The sequence below is a fragment of the Lepisma saccharinum genome, unplaced genomic scaffold (genome assembly GCF_977018435.1).
Source record: "Lepisma saccharinum unplaced genomic scaffold, izLepSacc3.1 HAP1_SCAFFOLD_76, whole genome shotgun sequence".
In the NCBI taxonomy this organism is placed as follows: Eukaryota; Metazoa; Arthropoda; class Insecta; order Zygentoma; family Lepismatidae; genus Lepisma; species Lepisma saccharinum.
In genome coordinates this window covers 1,734,988-1,746,683 of record NW_028142918.1, presented here as the reverse complement: position 1 = coordinate 1,746,683, position 11,696 = coordinate 1,734,988, and positions in this window count along the sequence as shown.

Genomic DNA, 11,696 nt, shown 5'->3' with positions numbered 1-11,696 from the left:
TCCATGAGGGAAAATCTCATTACGTCTATTTTTAAGATAAATATTTTTAATCTTGCAATTATCAAATTTGCTAGAATCTTTTCTTGTGGGTTCCCCCCGATCTGTAACAGTTCAATTAAAAAATCTGCCATATCATACTGTATACAACTGAATTGATTAGTAGCATCAAATTCGTAATCTACATCAGAGGCTGGCTTTTGGACACAATTTTAAATGTAAAATCCAATAGGAACGTGTGCATTTTCAGAATATTTGCTTTGTATTTGAGAGTACAATTAGTTTCATATTCTACTATTGGTGTCCTTAGCTCCATGGTCTTGATGATACACTTGGATGCTTCAGGTAGGGTGTAGTGAAGTGTTGTATCATCTGCATGTAAGGTACTGTGACGCATAAGAGCATTATTATCATTATCTGCCCTACGAAAAGCAATTCTCAAACCACCTATCCATATGATACCCTTGTAGTCTGAGAAGAAACCAGGCAGCAGAAGCATGGGGAATAGTAGTGAGTGTTTTTTGTCAGAATTTTGGTTATTGATTCAAATCCCCAAGCCTGGTAATATGTTACATCTACGTTGGATAATTTAAGTGTTCTTAGGGCAGAACACTTAAATTATAGTCTACTCCATCTATCACAGCACCATGTTTTCTAATTTCTACTTGAGTGAACGAATGTGGTAAAAAATTATCTACTAGGAAAATGCTTCGTTATTATCATTTTTTACTACTTCAAATTTAATATACAAGTTAGCGCTGTGAGGATGTACAAAACTGTCACCCACATACCCGTCAAATTCAATTAGCGATTCGGTTAATTGAGAGTAGCAAATGTACAACGATTGTAATTCATAAATTTCAATATGCTCCATGTTAGTGGTTATTTTATATAAGAGTTTCTATGGTTGCTGTTCTGGAGACACCTGCTAAATCTACAACTTCACCATTTTTGTTGGTTACCAACAACTCTATGTGGTCTAGACTATTGTGGGATACTGGAAAATAGATAGGTGAGGAGGGTGTGATGATGATAGGTTCCATGAACTCATAATTATGTTTGAAAGTTGCTATGATTCCAGTTTGTTTGTGACTACTTATGCTGGCATCAGAATTAGTAATAATATCTTCTGCTACATTACACTGAATATTCAAAGTATCTATGGCCAAGAATTTAGGACCAATTTCACCTATGTGTTTGAAGTCAGGATCAAATTTTGTATTATTCTCAAAACCTTGTACTTTACCAAGTGTACACAGATTAGCTGTTTCAGTTGCAGAAACTAATTCCACTCAATGTGTAACAGAGTTGTCTGATACGTAGTAACACACCTCTAGGCAGATGAGCTTGTAATGCTGAAAGATTATACTGACCAGCAATAATAAGAGTTTTTTTAAAATTTACTACTGGAACACCATTATTTTGTTCTGTGAATTTACGAATAAAATACATACTGTAGAAAGTACGTATGGCTATAGATTTGAGATAGATAATATCATTTTGTAAGCTAAGTTTCAATACTGAAGATGTCACAGATGTCACAATGCTTTCTGAAAATCTTCAATTGATAGTTTATTTATTTGAGATAAAAAGGCCTGCATTGAAACACATAGGTGGCCAAAATTTACATCCTCAAAACATCAAGATTTTCCTCTGCGAAGAAACCACATTCCTTATCATCGAAATAAAAAAAAACATTTATTGAAGTGGGATCAAACCATTCAAAACCACTATAAGGAAGTTTCTGCATCATTGAGTGCCCGTATAATTTTTGGTATATATAGAAAATATATCTTGAGGTTTGATTTGGATCATCTTGCTCTACAGTCATATGAACATTATTGGGTTTGGCATATCTCTGAGTGCATTGAACCATGCCACCACGTACAGTACTTTCGGTAAAGAGAAGCATGTCTACATCCGATACCATTTCGAGTTTAATTTTTGTTTGAAACAACATGGCCGAATATGCCTAACCTGGAAGACTACAGAAGAATGCAGGATCCAACTTGTAAATATGGATGGATGTTTGCAAAATGCTTAAAACACGTCAGCGAGGATCGCTACATCCAATTTCATGAACCGAAGTATGATATTCACCAAGTGTCCTACACCCTAATTTGTTCCACATGAGTTGACCATGTTCGTATTCTTCATCCGTAATATTTGAACCTTTGAGTCTACAGTAAAACGTTGACCGTGGTGCAAATGATTCATCTCAAACTTGGAATGATCGGTTACATACTCATAGGGATACACCCCGTTTCACCCAATAAGTTCTACGTTCAAATTAGGAAAACTAGCGATATTGAGAGTTAATTGACCATCTTTGAGTTTGCTTGCAAGAGCGTCGAGCCTAGTCGAAACTAATCTATGAGAGTCGAAAAAACGCATTTCTATTGTATTTTTTGTCACCGAAATCGGTGCTTGCCTACAGGAACTGATATATCGTTCCTCATTCTGGTCCAAGACACCTATAAATTTTGTTTCATAACCGAGATGCTAAACCAGGTGGTGAGAATCGTAATATGGGAACACATCTTCTTTTGGGTCTTCGAGATTCGAGATTACAGTTATTACATAATGGACTGATATAATTTCCGCTGAAATGGTCATGGTGGAATTGTCTCCACTTATCTACTGTGAAATGTAGTAGGCACACGGGACAGACAACGGCTGAATCGTTATTTTGAAATTCGGTAGCAGACAACGGAAACATCGATTTCGATTTATGCAAGACGCTGCTAATTTTCCATACCTCATTAACCATTTTATCCAAGAAACGTGCGACAGCATTAGGTACACAATATAATTGTACGTAAGATGCATTCGTTTTAACAGGCGAATAACGCTACACAACAACGTATCAAAAATTGGAGGCTTCGTGTAACTGATAAGATGTGGTGGAAGAAAGTTCCGGGCCCGTTTTACAATAGGATAGTTGTTTAGGAAGCCCTCAATATTAGCCATGATGATGGCCGGATGTTCCAACAAGGCCCTTTGCATTCTGAATTCCTCATCCTTATTCTGTTCCTGCAAAATCATAGGCACGAGCTTTTAGTCACCGCAATAGATTTTATGGTCGACAAGTTTTTGAGTAGCAATTTGACGTCCAGCATATTTTCGGTACTTGAGTTGTCTTTGACCATCGTACACGGTTAAGTATCTAAGACAAATCTCGATGTATTGTTCATTCTTGGTTGTTTTTGTTCTGACCATCAGGAAGGGTGAACGAATGAGACAATAATGGAACTTGTCATTGACTGCAATTAAAAGCAGGTTGATTTCAGTGGTGTATATATTATATATTTTTCCAATGTGTAACCATACACATTTATGGTTAAGCTATTGTCTTCCCCGTCTCGTTCCGGGTTTCGAACTTCACTATATAAGAAATAACAACGGGTATTTGATATTCGATATTGCACTATGAAACTCAGTCTCATACTGCTTGTAATGTAAAACACCATCTGGATGATTTGACCGATGAATCTAATGCAGAGTCGCCATGATACACAAGAGAAAGCATCTGTTGTCATTGTTCTGTATATTTAACACGGCTTTCTTACTTTGAATATCAGGTTGAAGGGGATTGTAACTAGATGCCGAAAGATGCTTGAATTGGTCCAATTTCAATTGTAATTCGTGAGGGGTTGCCGAAAGAGGTGTGAAATGACTAACTTTCAACTCTAAATTATGATGAGCTCAGCCCCATGTCCAACCTGAACTATTATCCTTAAAATCCTCGTGCTTTTTAACCATTTCGTCAATTAGACGATCGTAAAAGCGCTTAGATTACTAATATCGGACAAATATATAGTTAGGGTTTTTGAGCGACTGTGAAATATGTCTATCATATCATCGGAATTACAATATTTAGAAGATAGAATTACATAAAATTGAATCGGATTGTCTTCTAGTTCGTTTTTCCAGAAAGTTCACTACAGAAGGTTTCATTTCACTCAATGTGCTACTGATGTTAGAGAATACATCTGATCTGAAAATATGGAAGTCTTTGAGTTGTGTACCAAAAGCAGTTCGACGTAGTTTAATTTCAATCGGCAACTTACTCTGTTTTGGCTTGGGAGCATCAGTTACAGGATTGACAGTTTTTCTTTTCAGAGGTTGTTTTGCTACTTGACTAGTCGCTATAGCTTCGGGAATGGTATAATTAGATGATACTTTGCAAATATTAATATGCCTGCTTAGGTTGTTAATGCTAATTTTCTTTCCGCATTGGGGATAGGGTTTAGAAAGTATGATTCGATGTATTTTTGAACCTGTTTCGCTTCACAAATGATGAAAAATAAACTCAATAAAAAAATAATTTTGGAATATATGGGCTAAACACGAAAGCTTCACAATGTTTTTAATTATTTTTGAAGGGGAATTATCATACACTTGTTGATAATAACATACTATGTTGCTAGTGCTGGACACAAACGATGAACGCGTGCTTGTGATGCAGCGGAAAAGCACTCGACTCCAATTCTTAGGATTACAATTTCGAATAATTTGAATTATAGACAATCATGAGGTAAATTTTCAGAAACAAAGCACTCCTACAATGAAGGAAGTTGAAAATGTTTTGATGTGTAACTTAAACTAAAATAGTTGTCTCAATATCTCGCTTTCATTATATAAGGTAACAGAAGATAAAATATTAGTTGCCCTGCGTGCATAGAAATTTCATATCGTTTACTGAGTAACGAGTGTCCATTCCATATGGAGCCGGCATTTTCACGTCTCAGGCACAATTTTAAACAAAGGGATAAAACTATGTATGTTTCATGCTGTGTCTTTAATTTGGATAATTGCAATACATTATGATTAACAGCAGGCAACTTCATACTCCATCCAAATGTAATTGAATGACACACACACACACGCACACACATACACACGCACACACATATACACACAAACACATAAAAAAAACACGCATTCATGATTCTCAATTGTATATAACGACGATAAAGAAGTGTGTGTGTTTGTAAAACGAGGCAAGTGTCTAGTTGCATATATACGTATGACGGAGTGAATTACAAGACATATACCGATGTAAATAAATATTTTCACACTTAATTTCAGTGAAAAACTAAATATGCTGACCAAGGCAGTAATTTATTTTATTAAAAAACATAAACTAACGTAACGTTTCAACCTTCTAGCAAGGTCTTCTTCAGACTCTGTATCAAGTACAAAAGACTTTTGTAAAAGTAGTAAAAAAAATAGACTTTTGTACTTGATACAGAGTCTGAAGAAGACCTTGCTAGAAGGTTGAAACGTTACGATAGTTTATGTTTTTTAATAAAATAAATTACTGCCTTGGTCAGCATATTTAGTTTTTCATAATCATGGAAACAAGGCTTAATGGAGTTTAATTTCAGTGACTTTATTCCAAAGAAGATTAACGTTTTATCCTACGGTTGACGCAACGAGTTTTACCAGCAACACAATAAAGAAACAAATACGTCCATAACTCATATTCTATAGAAGAACTCTCAAAAGCACTCAAACTTTAAGCTTTTCAATTATTATTTTATTTTTATCTTCGCGAACTAAACGAAAATCACAAAACTTGCGACTCAGTTAAATAAATATGTGATATTTATTTGACTGGAAAAGAAGTTACAGCAGACTTGAGATTCGAACCTATGATTTCAGGTTATGAAGCTGGCCTTTAACCATCATGTCACAATGCACGGTGAGGAAGCCAAGCAATTCGGGTATTTTTTTTCATGAGATTGCATCTTTTCCTGTCCAGCTCGAGACGTTTATTATCGCTTCTTGCTAATTACATTTCTTTCAAAGCAATACGCTTCATCAGGTAGTGTTTATATGCTGTGCACACGGCTGACAAATACAAGTGAAGCTTCTGCATGAAAATTAATGAATACGTTGGGAAGCTGTGCTTTTGTGGAAAGTTAGTATTTCGAACCCTAAATGATCATCGTGATCTAGCTTCCGTCAACATAACGATTCTGTTATGTGACGAATAATCTTATTAACCAAAGGCACATCTGTTATTTTATTATTTTAAACTCTTTATTTAAAAATGAAGTCATTACTCTGTAATCTGAGGAGACATTCATCAGCCTGTACTGATTTTACGGGAGTTAACAATCTATTTTATGCTCCATTACGAAACCAATGTACACATGCAAAACAGAGTAAAGGCCGACAATTTTTATTTTACAAAAAATCCATTTACTGTTAAAGTTAAATTAGAGGACAACCATTGTCTTATTGTAAGATCCTGGATGATCTTTGTGTGTGTGTGGGTGAGTGGAGATACCTCCTCTCATGTGCTTCCCTGGCAACACATAAACTCTTCTTGCTTTCAGATTTCTATTATTTTTCCCATCGCATATTTAGTGCTGACTTTACGATTCTGTTTTCTAAAGTCAATGGGGAAGTTTATATATTGTTTAAGCCTTCACCCGAGCTAGGAATACCTTTTTGTGAGATATCTTTGTTTTGCATCATTTACGTTAGCAATTTTTTTTTTATTTAAGAGACACATAATTCCCTGCATATTGTTTTAATGTTTGATGGTAAGCAACACTGCAGCTTTCCGAACGCTTACTTCGGCTGTACTGTCAGACACGATTGCCTGCCTACGAAGCTGGACTTCAACTCCAAGTAGTGTGCACTTATTGTGACCAGAGGTGTCCGAGGAGAAGTCATTAAAAACGGGAATTTTTTTTAAACTTTATAGAGATTTATGCACAACAAAAATTGGTGTTTCAGCACTCAAATGGGTTCCTTAGCAACACGCTATACAGGTGTTGAGAGGATCAAGCAGTATGCGCCTGTGCAGTAACAAGAAAAACATTGCCACACCACTGTTGACTTGCACGGCAAAAGATCAAAGAAGTGTTATTCGTTTTTTTGAGGTCAGAGGGAGTGAAACCTTCTGAAGTAATTAAATCTACAGCAGAATGAAGGTTCAGTACGAAGACAATTGTTAAATGAAAGGAGAGTGTATGAGTGAGTAGGAAGTTTTAAAGACGGAAGAAGAGATATGATTATGAACATCGGAGTGGGGGGGGGCAGTTTGTGTGGTAACTGTGGCAGTGAAACAGCAGATCGATGAGGAAATCCGTTAATTTTGTAGACTCTCCCTTGACTTATACAATTGTCTCCGTACAAAACGTTCATTCAGCACTATATTTCAGAAAGTTTCTCTCCCTTTTAACTAAAAACCAAATAACACTTCGTTGCTCTTCTACGTTGCAAGTCAACAGTATAGCAACCATGTTGCACACTCTAATGTGCAGGAACATACTGCTCGATCGTCACGTCACCTTTATAGCATGTTCCTAAGGAACCTTTTTGAGTGCCGAAACACATTTTTGTTGTGCATAAATCTCCATTAAGTTTAGAATAAAATTCCTGTTATTTAATGACTTCCCTAGTACATTTTTCAATTTGTTTACCTGATATTAATTTTATTATTTTTAGGTATTTTTCATGCTATTTGTAGTAAACAATTATAAAATAGACTAACATGAAGACTTCAACATCAACCACAGTTTATGGTCAACAAATTTAGCAAATATTTCAAAAATATTACAATACAAAAAAACACTAACATCCATAGGAACCAATTGCATTCCATTATGAAATTTTGAACACAAATAGTCAATTAATGTCTTCAAAACATATACTTTTTCAAAAAAATAAAATAAAATGGTGTTTTCAAGATTTTGAAATGAACGTTTTAAAGCTTTGTTTTTTAAAAATACAAAATTCAAATACCAAAGTAATGTTGCATTTCACATTAGAGATAATATAAAGCAAAATAAATCGACACCAATTTTGGCTATCTAGGTCAAACAATTTTTCATCTACGGCTATTTAAAGATTTCATTATGTTAAAGTTTGTAATTTTTCCTTTCTGTAAAGGGAATAACTCACAAACTAAGAGTTGAAAAATTCTGAAATTTGGCATTTCTTGTCCTCTGGATAGGTACACTGTATAAATGAAAATCTTAAACATCTGAATCACAAAGGTTAAAAAAATATTTTTAATGGTTGATTCGACAGGGAAAAAAACAGTTACAGAATCAATGTCTTATAAACTGTAAGCTTTAGAGTAACCCTACTTCAAATTTATAATAAAAATGACCAGGAAATTTTGAATATCCGATTCGTTATTTCATACATCCAATGATGTAAATATGTGATCATATTAAGTGTCTTCATTACAGTTTGTCTCTTCTAGAAGTCGAAGCATTTTTCTTTCTAATTTCATGCTTTGTATAATATTCAGGATGCAATAAAAGGGAAGAGAAATTGCATTGTATTTATATTTTCGTCCATACTTTTGTTGGAGTATGAAACATTTAACTGAATTACAACATTTTATTTTATGCACACTAGAACTATTAAACAAAAAAACTTTTAAAAATTGAAGAATGCCCATTAGTACGTATTTATCTATATTAAGAATCGATTCTCTAAATGGAAATTATTCAGTTGTAATATAACTCGAATTCACTCACAAGAAAGACACGATTATTTCAGAAAAAGTCCCGTATCCTCACTAAAAATTTACGAAGACCAAAATCGAAAAATGTATGTTCGAATCACAGATGGAAAAATATGTTTTTGGAATATCAATTTAATTTGATCCATAGATCCATATTTTTATGTGACGTCACTACAAGATAATATGTCATATATGATTGCGATAGAAAGTGTAAAATGTTTGTAGTAGTATTAATTTGTACTTTGTTTTCAATGTATATCACATCATTAACATTAATGTTATTGTATGTTTCATTGTGTAATTGGTATTTTTTATATGTGTTTTATATCATAAGTGATAGAAGCCAGTTTCGTTTGTCACATCCTTTTTCAGATTAGCAAGTGATCCACTTGTTTTTGATATGTGATTTTGAAATACTAATGAAGCGATTATTTTGCATAAGAGATTAACATTCGTCGTAGATCGTCGACAGAATTTGAACTCACAAACATTTTCAGTGTTTTGCATACATCCTGGGATATCATATTTGCATTATAATTGTAATAAAATGAACATAAATGATTTTATTTTACCTACGGTAGTAACGTGGTTTATTCCTCTGTACTGTGAAATATTATCTCTGCTTAACCACCCCTTTACCCGAGAGCAATATGTTTACTTAAGCGGGTCTCATCGTTCACAACAGGACAATATTCAATTATTATTATTATTATTAAACATAATAAATCCACTGAGTATCCCCTTAATACCAAATACATAATACAAGTAAAACGAATCAAGTTGCGTCCAACATGATGCTCGATAGATGTAGAGGAGCAAGACAATTGCTTGATGTAAGTATATTTATTGTGCAAGAGCACTTAAATTTCATATTTGTAGAAAATTAGAGAAGTATTTTGTTTCGAAATGGAAAGGAAATATTGTATTCGCGTAGCGCAAATAAAAGTTGAGTTGAGGTTCAGAACTTAATTTTCCTGATTGTTGTCGAGACATTGATAAAAAAAGAACCTCATTTGTGTTCAAGAAATGTAAAATGTTTTTACATTATAAATATTGTGGAACATAATTTCGAGCTCAAAGTCACAAACCTACTGATTTGGTTTGTAAAGATTATGGATCATTGTCTAGCGACTATTTCATCTTACCATTAAATATTTTCAAAATGTTCAAAACCATTTTTGAAAAAAATTAGTAACCAGCAAGCCGGATGTATAGAAACATTAAAGACAAATATTATTAAGCAAATTGAAATATTACAGGATGATAAGTAACGAGAGGCTGAGTTCATTAACAACTTAAAAGCTGATATGAATAAGCAGCACAATGCATCTGTGAGAGCTGAAGAGCGGAGAAAAGGGAAATAACCTCTGAAATTCAAGAACTAAAGGCTGTAACGGATCAAATCAAGATATAGGACTTATTCCATGCCAAATCAACACAGATATGTGCAATTTTTTACCTTACCATCTCCGATTTTCATGAAATTTGGGGAGTTGAAACTTTACATAGAACCTTGTAACTATGAAAATTTTTAGTCTCGTGCGTCTTGTAATTGTTAAATTATTCAAGGTCAAAGTTAGCATAAATTGCCTTTTTTGAGCCCGCTTAGCTGTACTAAATGTCTGTAACTCCGCCCCTATTTCGCCTCGGAAGCTCAAATAAAGCCTATTGTATAGGAAATTGAATAAGCTTTCCAGTGATATATAACAAGCCTACCTTTAGATAAAAATATAACTTTGTCACGTGACCTTGACTTTTGACCTTGAATATCTCAAAACATGTCATCACCAAAAATCGTGAAAAAATATATTTGGTCCCTCATTCCATACTATAAAACATATCAAAAAATCATTCTGGGACTGCAATGGGATCAGAAGATACCAAATAATATGTGTAACTATGTGACTGATAAAAGCCCGATTACATGAACTATGAAGAGTCAAATGTCCCTTAACACCCCCTACAAAATGTGAAGGAATTATCCTGGGTATAATTGGTCATAAAAGAAAAATGTTAGGCACAAGGAGATCCCTAGCCGTGTGTGTCAAGCGCAGATCCGGCATATTGTTGACCGTCATATTGAATTCAACGCAAAAATTTCAAAGGAAAGGGGGTTATGTGATATATCAAATGAGGCTAAAATTTCACGAGAAATGAAGAGACGAAGGTTTTTCCAACATATATTTAACCAGCAAAAATTTATTACTGCATGCTTGTAACCATTTTCTCCTTTTCGAGGTGTTAAAAACAAAGCATTGGAATGCTCCTAAAGTGTTAGGAACTCATCGAGATCACGCTGACATTTTGGGAGAGAAAGAAGTATACGCACCATTGCATATGTTTTTAATCAGCCACATTCACAAAATAGTTTAATAGTGAAGAATATTGGGAAAAGTATCTCTAACAATTAAGTGACACTTCCTTTGGAATGAAAAATTCTTCAGGGACGAGGCAAATTTTTATGTTCACGGTGAAGTTAATAAAAATAATATGCAATACCTGTGATTTGCTCAGTCGAATGGTTGTTGCAGGTAAGCTAATTATGTGGTGTAATGTATGGCAAACGGAAATGTTTGGTCCATATTCAACAACGGAACCTTAAATGGTGAGGGCTTCTTGGATTTGTTAAGTGATCAAGTTTTTTCACCCTTGCTTACGGGTTATGGCACTTTTCGAGAGTTTTGAAACAGGCCAGAGTGTGACCACACTATGTAGACATTTTGGCAATTTCTTCATGGTAATTTTCTAGGTAGATTGATGAGCACACGGGGATCTATTAAAAGGCCTGCACATTCCCCAGATCTAACATCTTAGGAGGACTTTTACCTTCAGAAACATTTGAAGAGAATGGTGCATGTACTAAAAGTCCCTGATATTGACCATCTGAAACCAGGCATAGTTGCTGCTTGCTATGTTGTTGCACATGCTACATTACCAAATGTTCTATGCGAGTGTGAGAGACGTCAAAGAGTGTGCTCACAGGAACATTGACAACATTATAATGTGCATATATCGTAAGTGAAAGATATGTGTATAACTTTTTGCTGGCGTAAGATACATTGGAAAATCCTTCGTCACTTCATTTCTCGTGAAATTCTAGCCTCATTTGATTTCCTTTGAAATGTTTGCGTTGAATTCAATATGGCGGTCAACAATATGCCGGACATGCGCTTGACACACACGGCTAGGGATCTCCCTGTGC